This window comes from Mastigoproctus giganteus, chromosome 14 (genome assembly GCF_048544385.1).
Source record: "Mastigoproctus giganteus isolate SK-2022 chromosome 14, ASM4854438v1, whole genome shotgun sequence".
Taxonomy (NCBI): Eukaryota; Metazoa; Arthropoda; class Arachnida; order Uropygi; family Thelyphonidae; genus Mastigoproctus; species Mastigoproctus giganteus.
In genome coordinates, this window is record NC_143588.1 from 117,886,370 (window position 1) to 117,910,197 (window position 23,828).

General features: G+C 38.9%; 1 protein-coding gene across 2 annotated transcripts in view; it reads right to left on the reverse strand.

Moving 5' to 3' along the window:
• Nucleotides 1–7,989: 7,989 nt before the first annotated feature.
• Nucleotides 7,990–23,828, reverse strand: part of LOC150075665 (uncharacterized) — a 42,466-nt gene continuing 26,627 nt past the window's right edge. The window contains exons 1-2 of one of the 2 annotated variants that reach the window (XR_016547893.1): nucleotides 22,007–22,081; nucleotides 7,990–8,907 (exon numbers count right to left, since the gene is read on the reverse strand). The gene's annotated coding sequence lies outside the window, so the exon portion shown is untranslated. Of the gene's footprint in view, nucleotides 8,908–22,006; nucleotides 22,082–23,828 lie in introns of those variants that run through there. The other variant, XM_090388796.1, reaches the window with a different exon arrangement.

The following is a 23,828-nucleotide window of genomic DNA, read 5'->3' on the forward strand; positions in this document are numbered from 1 at the left end:
ATAACTGAGAGGAAAGTGGAGGAGAGATTGTTGAGGATAAACATAAAAAAGGCACCTGGGGTGGATGGGATCTATCCAGTTATATTAAAGGAGGCAGCAAAGGAAGTATGCAAACCCCTAGCCATAATTATGAGAGCTTCTTTGGACTCAGGGGAGGTACCCATAGACTGGAGATGTGCAAATGTAACCCCAATTCACAAAGGAGGATCAAAGGCTGACACAAGTAATTATAGACCTGTTAGTTTAACTTCTGTTCCAGGTAAATTAATGGAGGGACTGGTTAAAGAAGCACTGCAGGATCATCTAGACAAGAATTCAGTTATAGCTCAGACGCAGCATGGTTTTGTTAAGGGCAGGTCTTGCCTGACCAATTTGATTGGATACTATGATGTAGTCACAAAAGAACTGGATGCAAGGAATAACTTTGATATTATATATTTGGATCTTAGAAAGGCTTTTGATACTGTTGCACATGGAAGACTGCTGCACAAATTGGAGCAGAGTGGTATTGGAGGCAAATTGCTGCTATGGATAAGGGGATGGTTGAGTGGCAGAAGACAGAGAGTGGTAATCAATGGACACTGCTCAACGTGGACTAATGTTATTAGTGGAGTTCCTCAAGGTTCAGTGTTGGGTCCGTTGTTGTTTTCGGTGTTTATGAATGATATTGATGATGGTATATCAAGTTTAATGTCCAAGTTTGCAGATGATACAAAGGTTGGCAGGGTTGTTAAGGACACTACTGATGCTATGCTGCTGCAACAGGATCTGGAAAGGTTGAACAGATGGGCTGAGAGGTGGCAAATGAAGTTTAACATTGACAAATGTAAAGTACTACATATGGGAAACAGTAACCCCCGAGCAACGTATCAACTCTGTGGTACTACACTGACAGTGGTGGAGAATGAAAAGGACCTGGGGGTAATTGTGCAGGCAGATATGAAGTTCTCTGAGCAGTGCAGACGGGCTGCAAGAGTAGCTCATGGTGTCTTGTCAATGATATACAGGAATTTTTCTAGCAGGGATAAGGATGTGATTATTCCCTTGTATAAGGCAATGGTCAGGCCACACCTTGAGTACTGTATACAGGTCTGGAGGCCTCATTTCAGGAAGGATGTAGAGCTGCTGGAACGGGTACAGAGAAGGGCAACAAGATTAGTGAATGGAACAAAGGGTTGCTCTTACGAAGAAAGGCTTAAGTTTTGCAAATTACAGAGTCTGGAGACTAGGCACCGGCGAGGTGATCTGATAGAGGTGTATAAGGCTTTGAATGGTTTGAGCATGCTCAATGCCAATGGGATTCTTCATCTTGCTCAGAATAATCACCTCAGAGGGCATAAATTCAAATTGCGGAAGGACGGATGTCGGATAGATGTGCGGAAATTTGCCTTTGGCCAGCGGGTGGTTGGTTGGTGGAACCGACTTCCATCACTTGTTGTTGAAGTTGATAGCCTAAACAAATTTAAAGCTCAACTGGACAGGTATTTCGAACGAACGTAGGGGTGAAATGGGAGTGGGTTTTTTTTTTTTTTTTTGCTGATGCTGAATAAGCTTGCTTTCTTGCATCATATGCCTCTACTAATGCTAATGCTAATGCTAAGCCACATGCATTGGTAAAGTACTGATTGTAGAAAATTTGGGCAAATGGGCTGAGAAGTGCCAAACTGAAGTTTAACCTTTACAAATGCAAAGTACCGCATATGGGTAGAAGTAACCCCAGAGAAACATACCAACTGTGTGGTACTACACTTAAGGTGATAGAAAATGAAAAAGACCTGGGAGTAATTGTGCAGTTTTGTTTATTGGGGGCTTGAAGTGGTGAAACCCATGTTTAGTCTCTAGAGCAAAGTTTCCGGCATCCCCCTCCCCCCATACTTCTCCTTCAACCCATGCACGGTACTAAGTACTATAGGTTTTGATACCTTTCGTGTTTGGGGTTTTCATAAAAAAAAAAAAAAAAAAGTCAGATATGAAGTTTTCTGAGCAATGCAGGCAGGCTGCCAGGGCAGGTCATGGGGTGTTGTCAATGATATACAGTAATTTTGCTAGCAAGGAAAAGGTGATTGTCCCTCTGTATAAGGCAATGGTCAGACCATGTCTTGTGTACTGCGTGCAGATCTGGAGGCCTCATTTTAGGAAGAATGTAGTTTTGCATGAGCGTGTACAGAGAAGGGCAACAAGATTGGTGAGGGAAATGAAGAGATACTCTTACCAAGAGAGGCTTAAGTCCTGAAAATTGCAGTGGCTGGAGACCAGCACCTGCATGGCAATCTGATTGAGGTGTATAAGGCCTTGAATGGGTTGAGCATGCTGAATTCTGATGGGATCCTTCCACTTGTTCAGATTAGCATTAGTAGAGGCATATCATGCAAGAAAGCAAGCTTATGCAGCATCAGCCAAAAAAAAAAAAAAAAAACACGCTCCCATTTCACCCTTCTGTTCTTTCCAAGTACCTATCCAGCTCAGCCTTAAATTTATTTAGGTTACCAACTTCCACAACAAAAGACAGAAGTCTGTTCCACCAACCAACCACCCGCTGGATAAAGGCAAACTTCCGCACATCTATCCTACATCTGTCTTTCCTCAAATTGAATTTAGGCCCTCTCAAATGATTATTCTGAGCAAGAGGGAGAATTCCATCAGCATCGAGCATGCTCAAGCCATTCAAGGCTTTATACACCTCAATCAGATCACCTCACAGGTGCCTAGTCTTCAGACACTGTAATTTGCAAAATTTAAGCCTTTCTTCATAAGACAAACCCTTTGTTCCATTGACTAATCTTGTTGCCCTTCTATGTACTTGTTCTAACAGCTCTAAATCCTTCTTAAAATGAGGCCTCCAGACCTGTATACAGTACTCAAAGCGTGGCCTGACCATTGCCTTATACAAGGGAATAATCACCTCCTTATCCCTGCTAGAAAAATTCCTGTATATCATTGACAAGACATTATGAGGTGCATTTGCAGACTGTCTGCACTGCTCCCGCCAGGTCCTTTTCGTTCTCTACGACTGTCAGTATAGTACTACAGAGTTGATACGTCACTCTGGGGTTGAAGCTTCCCATATGTAGTACTTTACATTTGTCAATGTTAAACTTCATTTGCCACCTCTCAGCCCATCTGCTCAACTTTTCTAGATCTTGTTGCAGCAGCGTACTGTCATTTATGTACAACCCTGCCAACCTTCGTATCGTCTGCAAACTTGGACATTAAGCTTGATATACCATCATCAATATCATTTATAAATACAGAAAACAATGGACCCAATACTGAACCCTGAGGGACTCCACTAATAACATTAATCCACGATGAGCAGTGTCCATTGATTACCACTCTCTGTCTTCTCCCACTCAACCATCCCTTTATTCATAGCAGCAATTTGCCTCCAATGCCACACTGCCCCAATTTGTGCAGCAGTCTTCCATGTGCAACAGTATCAAGCCTTTCTAAGATCCAAATATATGATATCAAAGTTATTCCCTGCATCCAGTTCCTTTGTGACCACATCATAGTATCCAATCAAATTGGTCAGGCAAGACTTTCCCTTAATTAACAAAACCATGCTGTGTCCGAGCTATAACTGAAGTCTTGTCCAGATGATCCTGCAGTGCTTCTTTAACCAGTGCCTCCATTACTTTTCCTGGAACAGAAGTTAAACTAACAGGTCTATAATTACTTGTGTTGCCCTTTAATCCTCCTTTGTGAATTGGGGTCACATTTGCACATCTCCAGTCCATAGGTACCTCCCCTGAGTCCAAAGCAGCTCTCATAATTATGGCGAAGGGTTTGCTTACTTCCTTTGCTGCCTCTTATAATATAAGTGGATAGATCCCGTCCACCTCGGGTGCCTTTTTTATGTTTATCTTCAACAATTTCTCCTCCACTTTGCTCTCAGTTATTACAAAATCATCCAGCTCACTGCCAAAGTTTAATTCACCTCTGGCATTCCCCTCCCTGAATAACTCCTCACGGGTGAATGAAGATGCAAAATACTCAGTTTGTTAGCCACCTGAGCAGGATTATCAACAGTTGAACCATCCATATCCAGTGGACCAATCTGATTCATCCCTTTCCTTCTATTGTTTACATAGGTAAAGGACTCTTTGTTGTTTTTCTTTGCATCCTTTGCCAAGGATTTCTTATAATCTGCCTTTACCTTCCTAATCTCCTTTGTGACTTGGTTACAGCCCAGCTTATATCTAACATAGGCTTCCATGTCACCCATTAATTTTTATGTATCCTTTGCATTTTTCTTCTCTTCCATATGTCTCATTAGTTCATCTGACATCCATTTAGGCCTAAACCTTGAACAATATTTCTTAGTTGGCATGTAGGGCCTAGTAGCTTCCAAGACAAATTCTTTGAATGCTTCCCATTTTGAATTTGCTGTTAGTAACATCATCAGTTGGTCCCACCATACAGAATTGAAATACTGTCTCAGACTACCGTAGTCACCTTTACGAAAGCAAAAACCCTTCCCTTTACCCCTAATGGTAGTTTACCTCTTTGAGTAAACCCCGCTTCAGCACATTGTGATCACTGCCACCTAATGGTTCCTTTATCTGCAGATTCTTAATGCATGAAGAATGACTACTGGTAATCAGATCAAGAGTATTACTCCTTCTAGTTGCCTCCCGAACATGCTGATGTAGAAAACAATCATCCAATAGATCCACAAAAGCCTTGCTATTGTGTGAGTGACCACCCACAAATTCCAGTCAATATCTAGGAAATTAAAATCTCCCATTATAAGACTCTCTGATTTACTGGCCCACTCTATTTCCCTGTACAGTTCCTTATTATACTCATCAGAGTCATTAGGCCTATAACACACTCCTACACTCAATTTTGATCTCCCAATGCTTATGTCACACCAAACTGACTGGACACTGCAATGTTCGGTGATGTCAACGGGCTTCACTTCCTTGGATTTTATGTGTTTCTTAACTAATAGTATAACCCTTCCTACCTTGTCTATCCTTCCTGTACACATTGTACTCCCCAAATTCCAGTTGTGCATTCCTTATATCTGTGTGACACTATGTCTCTGATATCCCAACAATATCTGCCTTTGATGTTCTGAGCAATACCTCAAATTCATCAAATTTATTTACCAAACTCCTAGCATTTGTGTTCATGCAAGTATACCTGCACCTGTTCCTATTCTTAGCTACCCTAACACAACCCATGTGTTTTCTTGTACCGCAATGACTCCCAGCAGTCTCTGAAATATCCTGCATCTTGTTTTCCAGGCTGCTGCTCATTCCAATAGAAGCAGTGCAAGAATCACTTTCACCTCTGCCAGTGGCTACTGTTAATCTATTAGTCCTTATATCCCCCCAAGCTAGCAGTTTTCCGACCCACCTAACACTGTCTCGATAGCATCAGCCAATATTCTTGCACCCTTTCTATTTAAGTGTATCCCATCCCTGTAGAAGCAGTCTCTCCTGTTAACAAGTACAGACCAGGCTGAAAAAAATTCTACCCCTTGAGCCTTGCACAGTCTTTCCAGGGCCAAATTGATCGACAAGGCTTTCATCATATACTGCCTCCTGTCATGTCTGTGCAAAATTGCAGACACTTTCAAATTCAATCCTAATTTATGGCTTTTTTTCAACAGTGACCTGTACTTGTTAAGTAATTCTGCCGGTCTCCTACTCTTAATTTTGCCAACGTGTACAACAATATCACCCTTTGTGCCCTTAAAAGATGATATCTGCTCTACAATGTCATCAACCTTTGCCCCTGGCAGACATATCCTGGTGCTGTTCCACCTATCCTTTTTTACATAGCATGTTCCCCGTTTCCTGACAATAGAGTCACCAACAACTACTAGTTCTTGTTGGACCAGCGCATTCTGCCTTGGGGGTTGCCGCTGTGTTGCGTGATGATCAAGTGCAAGCTGTGGCATTGATGTGGGCAGCTGAGAGCTTGATGGGTCCCTCAATTTAGATCCTTCGAGGGCATCCACCCTGTCCTTCAATCTCTCATATAGGCCCATAACAACGCTGAGTTATCGCCTCATTTCCTCACATTACGAACCTAAGGGGGCATAAATTCAAATTAAGGAAAGACAGATGTAGAATAGATGTGTGGAAATTTGTGTTTAGGCAGCGGGTGGTTAATTGCTGGAACAAACTTCCATCTGTCGTTGTGGAAGTTGATAGGTTCAATAAATTTAAGGAGGAACTGGACAGGCATTTGGAGGGAATGGTGTGATTGTTTTTTTTTTTTTTTTTAGGCTGATGCTGCATAAGCTCACACACTTGCTTTCTTCTTGCATCACGTGCCACTACTACTACTACCAGATGGAAGTTTGTCCAACAATCAGACTACCTGCTGGCTGAAGACAAATTTCTATACATCTATCCTGTAATCACATTTTAAGAGCAGCCTTTTGTTTCCATCACTGTGTTGCTATTCTATGCACCCGTTCTAACAGATCCACATCCTTCTGTAAATGACACTTCCACACTTGTATGCCATACCTAAGATGTAGCCTAACCACTGCCTTATACAACAGGATTATCACCTGCTTATTCCTACTGGAAAAATTTTTGTATATCACCAACAAAATCCCACAGACTGTCCCAACAGCCTGTGTTCCCAGAACCTCTCAAGCTTGGCTCTATTCAAAAGAGGGAAGTTTGATTAATTAATAATCCATCTCTTTCAAATTTTCTTGCCTTTGTCCCATACACAATCACTTTTTGATTCATACGTCTTCCATCAATACTTCTGTGAGCACTGTTTTTCTGAATTTGTTTGTTAAATCTACTGCTCTCTTCCAAAGTAATACAAACATGTGCTTCAACCAATTAACTGTCCATTCACTGTCCAACTGCAAACTCACAGAACCAACATTTACTCTATGTCATTTATTCCTTCTACTCCTGTTCTCTGGAACAACCTTTCTTCACATGCATTTCCCAGAAACTGCAATCTACAGAAATTGAAGTTTTCTGTCAACACAATCATCTTCAGTCTTCTGAACTCATACACGGTACTAAGCTATGTGGGTTCATATAATTTTTGTGTTTGGGGTTTTCATATTAAAAAAAAAATTCTTTGGAGTTAGTATTCATAATCAGGTTTGCAATTTATTTTTTGTAACAACTTTCACTAAGAAAAGAAATGCCAGCATCAGAGATTGAAGCAGAAGTTATTTACTTACTTTATTTCTTAATTAATTTACTTAATTTATAAATTTTGTGTGTTATGTTTACACAGAGAAAAGACTGACTCAATCCTGATTCAATTAACTCACTCACTCAATTGACTCAATTAAACTGACTGAATCAATTAAATCATTGAAATTCCTGCACTATAAATGAAGTGTTTCATATTCTTTACCATACACACATTATTTATGAAATTGCTATTTGGAAGTGTTAGATGGATCTATAGTCTCTATGAAAGAATACATGAGACAAATACATATAGAAAAATAATTTACAATGGAACCTTTACTACCTTATGTTCCTCAAACAAGATTTTACCGGTGAGTTTTCTCATGTCCACGAAGGCTTCCTGACTGAGAAAATGATTTTCCACAAGTATTACATGTAAATGGTTTTTCTTTGGTATGAATCCTTATATGCTTCTTGAGATCTCCTGTTTGTGCAAATTTTTTTCCACAAATTTCACAAGTATATGGTTTCTCTTGGGTGTGTATTCTACGATGCACTATTAGATGATGCGAACGATAAAATTTTTTGTCACATATTTCACAAGCATAGGGTTTTACATTAGTATGTTGTCTACAATGATTTTTACGTCCATTCCATGTTGAAAATACTTTCCCACATACGTTACATGCAAAACATTTCTTATTAGTGTGAATCCTGATATGATTCTTTAAAAGTCTATTGTCTGAAAATGTTTTCCCACATGTATTACATATGTATGGCTTTTCATTGTTGTGAACTATTTTGTGTGTGTTCAGATAACGCAAGGCAGAAAATTCTTTTCCACACATTTCACACATATATGGTTTTACTTGTGAATGAACAACATAATGCAGTTTAAGACACCTAGAACGTGAGAATGCTCTTCCACATACTTCACACGTATATGGTTTCTTGTTCGAGTGAACTATTGAGTGCACTCTAAGACCCCCCGCATCAGCAAATGACTTTCCGCATGTTTCACATGTATATGGTTTTTCATTACTGTGAATTCGTTTGTGTATAATAAGGCTCTGTGAATATTTATATTTCTTCTCACATATATCACAAGCAAATGGCTTCTCACTGCTATGTGCTATCACGTGTTTCTGAAGGTATATAGAAGAAAAGAATGCTTTTGAGCATATTTCACACTTAAAATGTTTCTCTTTCTCTTTATCTTTCCCTTTAAAATGATGAAGTTTACTATGCTTCTCAAGATATGAAGACCGTGCAAATGTATTGCCACACGTTTTGCAAGTAAAACGCCTCTCATGATTGTGTGTTTTGTGGTGTGAAACAAGGTAGTCACACCGGGTAAATGTTCTACCACAAATTTTACACAAGAAAGGTTTATCACCGGTGTGAGTTCTAATGTGGTACAAAATGCTGTTGGTTCCCTTGAAGACCTTTCCGCAATACTCACAGAGCAAAGTTCTCTCACGAGTGTGTCTCTTTTCATGTGCAGTAAGCTTGCCTACCTGTGAATATGTCTTACCACAAACTTTGCAACTGAACATTTCTGTCATAGTCGATGTTTGTGTGGTTGTTTAAAGCAGTGAAAGTAAGAACAAGTATTTATCACTGACTATCTAATAGGAAAATGTTTCAGTCTCATGTTTCCTGATGAAGCAAGAAAAGTAACAAAAAGTCATTAATCCCAGTGTTAAATTTCTACTTATCCTGCTACATTTCTATTTCCACATTTCTTTAGAAATCTCTCCAGCAAGTAACTTGCTACCTGCAGAATAAAATGAAATACTTTAAAATACATTAAACAACAAATATTTAAATAAACAGATCTCTATAGGATAATATTTAAAAAGTTTAATAATATTTAATAATATTATTATTAAATCACATAATATTTAATTATTTAATTAAATAATTTAATAATATTTAAAAAGCAATTACATTTGTTTTTCTAACAATACTTTTTAAGAAAATTAATTTGTTGTTCACTGCAATAATCAAAAAAAAAGATTAGATTTTTGGGACATTTTTAATGTGCTCAAAAATTTTACTATACATGGTTTCTGTCTGGCTTAGAATATTTTATAAAAATAAAAATAACTGATGAGCAGTTTCAATTTGTGATCTTCATGTAAATATAAATTAATAAATTGCTATTAACATATAGATTAATAAGTTTTGTTGGTTGAAGATTAAAGACTAAAACTTGCACTCTAATTTTATAATACATTGAACAATTGCCATTCTAGTTGATACATTTCCTAAAAAGTGGCATTATTAGTTTAGTCTCTTCCCTAGAAGTAATAACATGTAAAACTCTATGGAAGAAAAAAAAAACAAAAATAGCACAAGGAGATGCCAAGATACACAAATATGGGGCAAAGCCTGAGAAAACATAGGATAATTGTTGACATTAAGACTTTAATTTCTGTAGACTATAGTTATTTGGAAATTTGTGAAGAATTCACATTCCAGATAACAGAACTGGGAAGGATAAATTAAAGAGAGGAAAAGTTGGGTCTGTGAATTTGGAGTTGGGCAGTGAATGAAAGCCCAGGGGCTCACATCTGGTGAGTATGGGATTGGCACACCCATGGTCCTGAGTTGGATATCATCATTCTTCTCTTTTTTGGTGATTCTCTCTCTCTCTATCTCTCAGGGCTGGTGCAGCATAACCCTCAGGATTCCTTGCACCATATGGCTAATAATAATAATGATAATAATAAATAATAATTGCTACACGTATTTGGACTAGTTTGGAAGACAGTGAGGAAATTTCAGATGACCATTTGGAAGTGTGCATGCAAGTACCTACAGAAAAGGCATTAGGTAGAAAATGAATATCTGAAACAGGGTGGAGAGAATTTTGTAAATGACTCATCATTAATTAACTTAACTTTCCTATTCTGAACAATAGTCTAGAGACACTTCCACTCCCATTTCACCCCTCCGTTCATTCAAAATACCTGTCCACCTGAGCCTTAAATTTATTTAGGCTATCAACTTCCACAACAAGGGATGGAAGTCTGTTCCACCAACAAACAACCCGCTGGCTAAAGGAAAATTTCTGCACATTTATCCTATATCTGTCTTTTTTCAATTTGAATTTATGCCCCCTCAGGTTCTTAATCTGAGCAAGCAGAAATATCCCGTCAGCACTGAGCCTGCTCAAACCATTCAAGGCTTTATACACCTCGTTCAGATCACCTCACAGGTGCCTAGTTTTCAGATGCTTCAACTTGCAGTACTTAGGCCTTTCTTCATAAGAGTAACCCTTTGTTCCTCCCACCAATCTTGTTGCCCTTCTCTGTACCGTTCTAGCAACTCTAAATCCTTCCTAAAATGAGGCCTCCAGACCTGTATACAGCACTCAAGGTGTGGCTTGACCACTGCCTTATAGAAAGGGATAATCACTTCCATGTCTCTGCTAGCAAAATTCCTATATATCATTCAGAAAAATCCATGACCTGCTCTGGTGCTCAGAGAACTTCATATCTGACAGCACAATTACCGCCAGGTCTTTTTCATTCTCCATCTCACTGAGTGTAGTACCACACAGTTGGTACATTTCTCTTGGGTTACTGCTACCCATATGGAGTACTTTGCATTTGTCCATGTTATACTTCAGTTGCCACTTCTTAGGCAGCCCATCTGCCTAACTTTTCTAGATCCTGTTGCAGTAGCATACTGTCTTTACTGTCATTAACAACACTGCCAACGTTTGTATCATTTGCAAACTTGGAAATTAAGCCTGATATACCTTCATTGATATCATTGATAAATACACAAAACAACAATGGGCCCAGCACTGAACCCCGGGGGACTCTGCTAATAACATTAATCCATGTAGGACAGTGTCCATTTATTACCACTCTCTGCCATCTCCCACTCAAGCATTCACTGCAGTATCTTGCCCTTAATGCCATACCACTCCAATTTGTACAGCAGTCTTCCATATGCAACAGTATCAAAAGCTTTCCTGAAATCCAAGTATACGATATCAAAATTATTTTTTACATCCAGTTCTTTTGTGACTACATCGTAGTATCCAATCAAATTGGTCAGAAAAGACTTCCCCTTAACAAACCCATGCTGTGTCTGAACTATTACTGTTGTCTTGTCTAGGTGATCCTGTATCACCTCTTTAACCGGTGACTCCATTATTTTCCCTGGAATAGAAGTTAAACTACCAGGTCTATAATTATTTGTGTCACCCTTTGAACCCCCTTTGTGAATTTTGGATACATTTGCACATCTCCAGTCCATGGGGAGCTCCCCTGACTCTAATGATGCTCTCATAATTATGGCTAAGAGTTTGCTTACTTCCCTTGCTGCCTTCTTCATTACAAATGAATAGATTACATCTCTCCCAGCTGCCTTTTTGATGTTTAACTTCAACAATTTCTCATCAACATTGCTCTCTGTTATTACAAAATCACTTAACTCCCTGTTAGGGTTTGATAAACTTCTGGCATTCCCCTCCCTGAATAACTCCTCATGTGTGAATGTAGATGCAAAATATTCATTTAGTTTGTTAGCTATTTGAACAGGAGCATCAATAGTTGAACCATCTATGTTAAGTGGACCAATCTGATTCATTCCCTTCCTTCTAGAGTTTCATAAGTAAAGAACTCTTTGCTGTTTTTTTTTGCGTCCTTTGCCAAAGATTTCTTGTAATCTGCCTTCACCTGCCTAACCTCCTTTGTGAATTGATTACAGACTAGCTTTTATCTGCCGTAGGCTTCTGTGTCACCTGATAATTTATATGCATCCCATGCATTTTTCTTCTCACCCACTAGACTCATTAATTCATCCGACATCCATTTAAGCCTGAACCTTGAACAGTATTTCTTAGTTGGTATGAAAAGTCTAGTAGCCTCCAAGATTAAGTCCCTGAAGGCTTCCCATTTAGAATTCATCCTTTGTAACATCATCAGTTGATCCCACTGTATAGAATTTCAAAACTGTCTGAGAACACTGTAGTCACCTTTACGAAAACAAAAACCCTTCCCTTTATCCCTGATGTTAGTTACATCTTTAAGTAAATCCCACATCACTACACTGTGATCACTGCCACCCAGTGGTTCCATTATCTGCAAATTCTTAATGCACGAATAATCACTGTTGATAATCAAATCAAGGGTATTACTCCCTCTGGTTGCCCTCGAACATGTTGCTGTAGCGTGCAAATGACCAACCCAGAAGTTCCAGTCAATATCTGGAAGGTTAAAATCCCCCATTACAAGACAATCTGATTTACTGCCTCATTCTATTTCTCTGCACAACTGTTCATTGTACTCATCAGAGTCATTAAGCCTATAACATACTCCAACTCTTATTTTCCATTTCCCAGTGTTTATGTCACACCAAACAGACTCAACATTTCACTGTCCACCCATGTGTACTGGATGCACTTCCTTAGATTTTGTGTTTCTTAACTAATAGCTTAACCCTTCCTACCCTGTCTGTCCTTTCTATACACATTGTACTCCCCAAAGTCAAATTCTGCACTGCTTATATCTGTGTGACCCCATGTCTCTGATATCCCAACAATATCAGCCTTTGATGTCTTGATCAGAACTTCAAATTCATCAATTTTATTTACCATAAGTCTAGCATTAGTGTGCATGCAAATATGTACACTGATGCTAGAAGTATGTTCTTACTCTTAGTTACCCTAGCACAGCCCATGTATTTACTTGTTCCATGATGACTCCCAGCAGCTCTTGAAGTCCCTAGCAATTTTCTCTTTAGGCTGCTGCTCATTACAATAGAAGCAGTGCAAGAATCACTTTCGCCTCTGCCTGTGGCTACCGTTAATCTTTTAGTCTATGTATCCCCCCAATCTAGCAGTTTTCCGACCCATCTAATGCTGCCTCAATAGCATCAGCAAATATTCTTGCACCCTTTCTATTTAAGTGAATTTCTATTTTCTATTTATCCCAGCCCTGTAGAAACAGTCCTCCTGTTAGCAAGCACAGACCACGCTGAAAAAAATTTTATCCCATCAGCTTTGCACAATCCCTTCAGTGCTGAATTTATTGACATGGTTCTCATCTTATAATTCTCCTATCGTGTCTGGACAGAAATGCAGACACTTTCAAATTTAACCCTAACTCGCAACTTTTTTCCAGCATTGACCTGTACTTGTTAAGTAAATCTGCAGATCTCTTACTCTTAAGGTCATTAGTGCCAACGTGTACAACAATATATTTTGTGCCCATAAAAGATGATATCTGCCCTACAACATCATGAACTTTTGCCCCTGTCAGACATAACCTGGTCCTGTTCCACCTATCCTTTTTGGATAATATATTCCCAGTCTCTCTGACAATAGTCACCAACAATAACTAGTTTCTGTGGGACCAGCACATTCTGCCTCGCAGATTTCCGCTGTGTTGCCTGATGCACAGGAGTGAGCTCTGGTGTTGAGTTGGGCAGCTGAGAGCTTGATGGGCCACTCATTAATTTTTTCGAGGGCATTTACCCTACACCTCAAACTCTCATAGACACCTATCAGAACGCTGAGTTGGTGCTTAATTTCTTCAGTCTCTGCACCTAGCGTGCGCACGCACACACACGCACACACACACACACACACACACACCTTAGCTAGATCATGTCCTGTTCTAGACAGGTCTGCAAACATTTCACATTTTGCGCATTGTTTTGGACTGTGATACATAGGAGAATCGCCCCTTCGGTTCTCACGCAAGCAACAGCACTCTGGCTATTCTGTGAGTGCTGCTTTAGTCTGGGTCATGATTCCGTTAAATATAATTTAATTAACAATGAACTTTAATAAGATTAACAAATTTTACTGATTAATTGATAATACTATTATAATCTAAGAGATTTCTAGTACAGTGTTACGTATTTCACTATCTAGTTTTACGTTAAACATTATGCTATTCCATATCATATAACAATGGCCCCAAGTTACAAATGTAAAATCCACGGACACTAAGTATTAACTTTAAAAATTGCTATCTAAATTCAAAAATAAACCATGGAGCTTGGCTAGAACTATAAAGCTACTTATAGAAAATAATTTAGTATAACAATTAAGTCAATAAAAGAACTAAATATAAAGTAAAACTTAGCATTTGCCGGAGCTGCAAATATTTTGTTGTATTACTCACTGTTGTATTTTTGGGATTAGTACAATAATAAGTAATAATTAATTTTACTGGCTGTATTTTTGTCATTAGTACAATAAATAAGTAATAATTAAAATTTGGTATAAACAAACTGGTATATTTTATATTACATATCCATCTATTTATTTTTGAATCTATTGATATAGATAGGTATATAATTTGTTTCTCTGCATAACATCAAAGTTATGCAGATAATGTAGTTTTCAGTAATTAGAATTTTCTCTGGCCCACCAAATATTCCAAAAATTCATGTGTGGCCCACTTCTCAAAACGTTTGGGGACCCCTCCTTTAGAGAGACTGTTCAAGGCTCATTATTATTATTTATTATTATTAACCATATAGTGCAAGGAAGCCTGAGGCATATGCTGCACCAGCTAAAAAAAAATTTTGAGATTACCTTGAGAGAGAGAGAAGTAGAAGGGAATCACCAAGAAAGAGAAGAATGGTGACATCCAGCTCAGGACCCTGGGTATGCCAAGCCCATACTCACCAGATGTGAGCCCCTTGGACTCATAGGGTACAATTTTTCTCAGGGTGGTCTGCACTTGTTACCAAGGGTGACTCAACAGTAATGGGATACAGTTAAATATAAAGGGTGCAAGAATATTAGCCAATGGCATCACGACAGTGTAAGATGGGTGGGAAAACTGCTAGCTCAGGGGATACACAGACTAATAGATTAACAATAACAGCAGGCAGAGGTAAAAGTGGCTCTTGCGCTGCTTCTGTTGGAATGAACAACAGCCTTTAAAGCAAGTTGCTCGGTATTTCAAGGACTGCAGGGAATCATCACAAAACAAGTAAATACAAGGGCTGCATTAAGGTAACTAAGATTAAGAACAGGTGCATCTATACTTGCACATAAACCCATGTCAGAAGCATCGTAAACAAATCTGATGAATTTGAAGTCCTGGTCAAGTCATTAAATGCACCTGGGGGTGGTTGTGCAGGCAGATATGAAGTTCTCTGAGCAGTGCAGACGGGCTGCAAGAGTAGCTCATGGTGTATTGTCAATGATATATAGGAATTTTTCTAGCAGGGATAAGGAGGTGAATATTCCCTTGTCAGGAGCGGATTAAGGTCGGTTGAGGCCCCGGGCGCAGAAGAAAATATTGGACCCCTTAAAAAAAAAGAGAGAGACAGGGAAAATAAAAATACATGTTAACCATTTTTTTAAAATAAATAAAAAATATTATGTACTATTAATGTTTTATTTCCAATAAAATTTGAATATAATATATGTATAATAAAATTAATAATAGCATAATAATAATCACAAAGTTTTGAACTAATATGTTCAACTAATTAGTTGGGATTTTGCATGGGCCCTTCAGAAGTCAGGGCCCAGGGCGCGCGCGCCATTAAATCCGCCTCTGTCCCTTGTATAAGGCAATGGTCAGGCCACACCTAGAGTACTGTATACAGGTCTGGAGGCCTCATTTCAAGAAGGATGTAGAGCTGCTGGAACGAGTACAGAGAAGGGAAACAAGATTAGTCAATGGAACAAAGTTGTGCTCTTACGAAGAAAGGCTTAAGTTTTGCAAATTACAGTGTCTGGAGACTAGGCACCAGCGAGGTGATCTGATAGAGGTGTATAAAGCCTTGAATGGTTTGAGCATGCTCAATGCTGATGGAATTCTTCCTCTTTCTCAGAATAATCACCTGAGAGGGCATAAATTCAAATTGAGGAAAGACAGATGTAGGATAGATGTGAGGAAATTTGCCTTTAGCCAGCAGGTGGTTGGTTGGTGGAACAGACTTCCATCCCTTGTCATGGAAGTTGATAGCCTAAATAAGTTTAAGGCTCAGCTGGACAGGTATTTCGAACGAACAGAGGGGTGAAGTGGAAGTGGTTATTTTTTATTTATTTATTTATTTATTATTATTATTTTATTTTATTATTTTTTTTGGCTGATGCTGCATAAGCTTGCTTTCTTGCATCAAATGCCTCTACTAATACTAATGCTAATAACAGAGATGTGGTCTCACTCTGATATAAGGAATGCAGAATTTGAATATGGGGAGTACAATGTGCACAGAAAGGACAGAGGATAGAAGAGTTATGCCTTTAGTTAAGAAGCACATAAAATCTAAGGCAGTGCATCCAGTTGATATGGGTGGCCAGTTCAGTGTTGGGTCAACTTAGTATGACATAAGCACTAGAAAGCAAAAATTAGAGTAGGAGTGTGTTATAGGCCTAATGATTCTGATAAGTATAATGAACAGCTGTACAGAGAAATAGAGTGGGCCAGTAAATCAGAATGACTTATTATGAGGGATTTTAACTTTGTCGATATTGGCTGGAACTTGAGTTGGTCACTCACAGAATAGCAAAACTTTTGTGGATTTATTGGATGACTGATCTACAGTAGTATGTTAGAATGGCAACAAGAGGGAGTAAAACTCTTGATCTGAATATCAGCAGCAATTATTCATGCATTAAGAATCGCCAGATAAAACAACCATTATAGGCAGTGATCACGGTGTATTGATATGGGAGGTTCTTCGAGATGTAACTACCAACTAGGGTAAAGGGAAGGGCTTTTGCTTTTGTAAAAGTCACTACAGTAGTGCCAATCACTGCTTGGCACCTATTATTAGCTACTCTAACAATCTTGATATCACCTGCAAATTTTGACAAATAGTTTTTAAATTCTATACAGTGGGATCAATTGATGATGGAATTGGACCAACTGATGATGGAAAACATCAGCAAATTCTAAATGGGAAGCATTCAAGGAATTAATCATAGATGCTACTGGATTTTTCATACCAACTAAGAAATATTCTTCAAGATATACGGCTAAATGGATGTCAGATGAACTAATGCGACTTGTGGGAGAGAAGAAAAATGCACGGAATGCATATAAATTATCAGGTGACACAAAATGGCCTATGGTAGAATAAACTACTGTGTAATCATGTCAAAAAGGATGTTAAGCAAGCAAAGGCAGATTACGAGAAATCTTGGGCAAATAATACAAAAAAAATAAGAGAACACAAACCAGCAATGGCTTCTTTACTAGAAGTAACATTAGAAGGGGATGAATCAAAATCGATGGTTCAGCTGTTGATGATCCTGTTCAGGTTGCTTACAAACTGAATGAGTATTTTGCATTTACATTCATACATGAGGAATTCTTTAGGGAAGAGGAGACCAGAAGTTTATCCAACTCTAAAAGGGGGCTAAGAGGTAAGTGGAAGAGAAACTGTTGAAGTTAAATATAAGAAAGGCACCTAGGGTGGATGGGATCTATATTCAATTATATTAATGTCCTTCCTTGAAGTCTACACAAGTTATCCTAGAGAATCGCTGCTTGGCACCTATTATTAGCTACTCTAACAATCTTGATATCACCTGCAAATTTTGACATCACTCCCTGTATTGTTTAATGTAATTTAATAACATCAAAAACAACAATGTTCACGGTACCAATTCTTGGGAACACCACTTCTTACGTTGGTCCAGTTTTGTACAATTTGCAGAGATAATAACAATTAAACCATTAATAACAATCCTCTGTCTCCTATTCTGAAGCCACCCTGTGATTCATCTCAGAAATTTTTCTGCAATTTCCACTCATTACTGCTTATAGAGTGACCTCCCAAGCAGGACTGAGTCAAATGCTTTGCTGAAATCTAAGTAAACAATTTAAAGATTATTTCCTACATCAATGACTTGGAACCAAAGGAAACAGCCCAGTTCATGAATGACTATCAAAATAGCTTACTAGGTTGGTTAAATATGATTTCTCCTTCACAAAATTGTGAAGAAATGCAGCCAGGCTGTTAGATCAGCCTGTGAGTTTCTAGCAATAATAAAAAAAAAAAAAAAAAAAAAAAATTTTGCTAGCAGAGAAAAGGAGGTGATTAATTATCATGTTGTACAAAGTAATGAGGCTGCATCTTGAGTACTTCATACAGGTCCAGAAACCTCACTTTAAGAATGATGTGCATATGTTGGAACAGGTGCAGAGAAGAGAGACAAGATTAGTCAAGTACACAAAGGGGTACCATTATTAGGATTCTGCTAACTGCAGCACTTGCAAACTAGGCAGCCTTACACTAAGACTTCAGTTCTGCAGTTTTCAGAACTGAAGAATTAATTTAACCCTGAAACGGTGCTGTCTGGGTGGTGGTATCCATCCGAGAATAAGTAACATTAGTCTTCTCCTCAGGTGAAGCATTACTTATTCGAAGTAGTGCAATATCATGGCAACTCGTTGTGAAGGTATTCACAATATGAGATATAACTTATCTTGGAAGCTACTAGGCTTTACATACCAACTAACAAATATTGTTCAAGGTTTAGGTCTAAATGGATGTCAGATGAACTAATGAGACATATGGCACAGAAGAAAAATGCATGGGATACATATAAACTAACACGTGACATGGAAGACTATGATAGATATAAGCTGGCCTGTAACCAAGTCACAAAGGAGGTTAGGCAGGCGAAGGCAGATTACAAGATATCTTTGGCAAAGGATGCAAAGAAAAACAGCAAAGAGTTCTTTACTTATGTAAACTCTAGAAGGAAGGGGATGAATCAGATTGGTCAACTTGATATCGATGGTTCGACTGTTGATGATCCTGCTCAGGTAGCTAACAAAATAAATGAATATTTTGCATCGACATTCACACACGAGGAGTTATTCAGCAAGGGGAATGCCAGAGGTGTATTCAACTCTGGCAGTAAGCTAGATAATCTTGTAATAACTGAGAGTAAAGTGGAGGGGATATTGTTGAAGATAAACACAAGAAAGGCACCTGGGGTGGACGGGATCTATCCAGTTATATTAAAGGAGGCAGCAAGGGAAGTAAGCAAACCATTAGCCATAATTATGAGAGCTTCCTTGGACACAGGGGAGGTACCCGTGGACTGGTGATGTGCAAATGTGACCCCAATTCACAAAGGAGGATCAAAGGCAAACACAAGTAATTATAGACCTGTGAGTTTAACTTCTGTTCCAGGAAAAATAATTGAGGCCCTGGTTAAAGAAGCACTGCAGGATCATCTAGACAAGACTTCAGTTATAGCTCGGACACAGCATGGTTTTGTTAAGAGAAAGTCCTGCCTGACCAATTTGATTGGATACTATGATGCAATCAAAAAAGAACTGGATGCAGGGAATAACTTTGATATTATATATTTGGATCTTAGAAAGGCTTTTGATACTGTTGCACATGGAAGACTGCTGCACAAATTGGAGCAGTGTGGCATTGGAGGCAAATTGCTGCTATGGATAAAGGGATGGTTAAGTGGGAGAAGACAAGAGAGTGGTAATCAATGGACACTGCTCATTGTGGACTAATGTTATTAGTGGAGTCCCTCAGGGTTCAGTTTGTTTGTTTGTTAGTTATTTGGTTTTTAGGAGCATTAGCAACTAAGGCCATATTGCTCCGGGAAATGCGGTGGTCATTCCCTGACCTTTCCGCATCCTCTGTATTTGGTGGTGACAGGCTCGAACCTCGGTCTAATCAAGAAGCGTGTGCTACACACTGCTGCTCCTTCCTACCTGGCTACGGAGGCGCCTACAGGGTTCAGTGTTGGGTCATTATTGTTTTCTGTATTTATAAATGATACTGATGATGGTATATCAAGCTTAATGTCCAAGTTTGCAGACGATACAAAGGTTGGCAGGGTTGTTAAGGACACTACTGATGCTATGCTGCTGCTGCAACAGCGGCTCCGTAGCCAGGTAGGCAGGAGCAGCAGTGCATAGCCCACGCTTCTTGATTAGACCGGGGTTCGAGCCCGTGACCACCAAATATGGAGGAGGCGGAAAGGTCAGGGAATGACCACCGTGTATCCCCGGAGCAATATGGCCCTAGTTGCTAATATTCCTAAAAACCAAATAACAACAAACAAACAAACGATCAAACAAACAGCTGCTGCAACAGGATCTGGAAAGGTTGAGCAGATGGGCTGAGAGGCTTACATTTGTCAATGTTAAACTTCAAATGAAGTTTAACATTGACAAATGTAAAGTACTACATATGGGAAACAGCAACCCCAGAGCAACGTATCAACTCCGTGGTACTACACTGACAGTGGTTGAGAATGAAAAGGACCTGGGGGTTATTGTGCAGGCAGATATGAAGTGCAGTGCAGACGGGCTGCAAGAGTAGCTCATGGAGTATTGTCAATGATATACAGGAATTATTCTAGCAGAGATAAGGAGGTGATTATTCCCTTGTATAACGCAATGGTCAGGCCACACCTTGAGTACTGTATACAGGTCTGGAGGCCTCATTTCAAGAAGGATGTAGAGCTGCTGGAACGAGTACAGAGAAGGGCAACAAGATTAGTGAATGGAACAAAGGGTTGCTCTTATGAAGAAAGGCTTAAGTTTTGCAAATTACAGTGTCTGGAGACTAGGCACCGGCGAGGTGACCTGATTGAGGTGTATAAAGCCTTGAATGGTTTCAGCATGCTCAATGCCGATGGGATTCTTTCTCTTGCTCAGAATAATCACCTGAGAGGGCGTAAATTTAAATTGAGGAAAGACAGATGTAGGATAGATGTGCGGAAATTTGCCTTTAGCCAACGTGTATTTGGTTGGTGGAACAGACTTCCATCCCTTGTTGTGGAAGTTGATAGCCTAAATAAATTTAAGGCTCAGCTGGACAGGTATTTCGAACGAACGGAGGGGTGAAATGGAAGTGTGTTGTTTTTGGGTGATGTTGCATAAGCTTGCTTTCTTGCATCATATGCCTCTGCTAATGCTAAACTTAAAATGATGCCGGTTTGCTAATATTCTGTTCGTTCAGATTTGGCTATGTATTATTATTATAATGCAAGAAAGCAAGCTTATGCAGCATCAGCCAAAAAAAAAAAAATTATTGATGCCTTCGCACTATACTTATACATAGTCTAGACTTTTCCATAGCTTGAGGCTTACGCCCTAAACGCTTTATTGTTTTGTAACTGTCTACTTTCGTTTTTCTAATCAAATTCTTTTATGTAGTCAGAAAATTGTTTTTTATTCTTTCTGAAAACAAAAAAAAATTACTGGGCGTACGTAATACAATGCTAGTGTCACAGAGTAGTTCTCTGTGTATAAGTGAGTGTCGCGCATGCTATGTGCAATTCACAGAGCATAGACCAGCAGATATAGTTAGTGTCGCGCATGCTCAGTGAAGTCGGAACTTGTCCGTCAGAATACTGTACAGTGTATTGACCGGCAGATACGGAGTGTCGCGCATGCTCCGCGACAATTCCAAGCTCAGACTGACAGACAGTGTTGCGCATTGCTCAGTCAAGTCAGAACTGCCCGTCAGAATGCGATTCACGACATTTCCTAACTGCAGTGACTGATGGGCTGACCGTGACTCACGATACTAAAGTGCAGGATTACCAGACTTAGTTAGGAAAGTGCTAAGTTCTGCAAACTGCAGCACTTTGAAATTAGAAATTAAGCAGCCTTCAATCAGCTCTCCTGCAAGTAGACCGATTGAAGTGTTTAAGGCTTTAAATGGATTAAGTAAACTAAATGCTGATGGTATCCTTACTCTTTCTCTGACAACATACATCCAGGATACAAACTAAGAAAGGATATACGTTGGCTAGATGTGCAAAAATTTGCTTTTTTCAGCCAGAGACTAACAACTGTTGGAACAGATTTCTCTCTGGTTTTGCTCTGTTTGGTGGTCTTAATAAATTTAAGGATAAGATAATACCATACTGTAATAGGAATACATACCATTTCACACAGATAAAAGTGAAGACACGAAACTATGTGTACTCTTTACGAATTCTTAATCACAGAATGCTTTTCATAACGGAGCGACCATTTTTGATAAGCAGTTCATTTCTGATAAGCACAAGTTTTTACACAGAGTAGTAATACACATACTTTGTTGATTTTTATGCATTGTTGATTTTTATGCATATTTTTCCCTTAGAGAGAGCTGATTACAGAGTAGGAGCTGATAATGTACACGTGGTGGCGCTGTGAGTTTTATTAAGCATGTGATTTTTAATTGAATTTGTTTTTTTATATATGTGTATATTTTTTATATCAGTAAACGGCGCCACCGGTTTGTGTCATACACAGTAGTTACTACTCTGTGCACAGTAGTATCTAACTTCTCTGCAATGTCATATTTATAGATTATTTTTTTCTTGCATTTGAGATACTGTAAAGGATATCTATTTGTTTTCGTGAAATTAAAAAACATTTTGTGGATTTAACCTTTCCCATTCTAGTTAACTTTAATGAAATTATTTATTGTGTATATGTTAAACTTTTTGGGAAATATTTATTTTGCTCTCGTTAATTTAATCTGCCAGGCTAATTAAAATTTAATTTTGTAATTAAAATTAACTTAAATTGACTTAACTTAAAAATTAGAGTGTAATCAAAAGTTCTTGTCTCAATAATTTAAATATGATAAGTTCATTAACTAAAAATAACGGCAGACTTCGTTTTAATTCAGTCTTTATTGAATGGGGTACCAACAGGGGCCCCGCGACCAAGAAGCCAGAAGAACAACAGAACCCGACATAACTCTACATAAACCCACACTCTTCTGGTATTTACGGAGTAAAATTATCCTCACAAGTGTACTAAAGGCGCAGTTGTGGAAAATCACCGGTGACGCCTGACCCCCAAACACTATGTACATTATTGTGTATTCCTGAAGTCTGCGCAGTAGCACAGTTGTATCGCAGTCGTAGTAGTTGTGGCATGTGATGCAAGAAAGCAAGTGTATGAGCTTATGCAGCATCAGCCAAAAAAAAAAAAAAAAAAAAAAATCACACCATTCCCTCCAAATGCCTGTCCAGTTCCTCCTTAAATTTATTCAACCTATCAACTTCCACAATGACAGATGGAAGTTTGTTCCAGCAATTGACCACCCGCTGGCTAAAGGCAAATTTCCGCACATCTATTCTACATCTGTCTTTTCTTAATTTAAATTTATGCCCCCTTATGTTCGTAATCTGAACAAGTGGAAGGATCCCATCAGAATTCAGCGTGCTCAACCCATTCAAGGCCTTATACACCTCAATCAGATCAACGCGCAGGTGTCTGGTCTTCAGCCACTGCAATTTGCAGAACTTAAACCTCTCTTGGTAAGAAGTCACTGTCCTCACATCACCAGTTGGAAAAGGTCCGGATTCGAATCATGTCGATAACGCGATGAGCTTTTATGGGCTTTTTTCAATCTGTGGCTGATTTAATTTTCCCTAAACCCGGGTTTTTTTTCGTACAGTAAAGCATGGAAATCGATCAGGGAACACACGCAATTTACAGACACAATACACAAGCGTTGTTGAAAGGAAATTTCAATGTGACCCTAACACACGGTTAACCAAAAAAAAGTTTCCGTCATTTCCCTTTTAATTATCTTCAGAAATATTTGATGGATTGCTGTGATCGTAGCAGCAAACAGTATGGTAATTCACTAAGTTTTATTTGACACCTCAACAATGACCTTGGCTGCCCTGTGAGTATGTGTAGAATGACTCCTACACGCACCGCCTCAGTCAGTATCAGTAAGATGGCCACCATGAAACAGAAA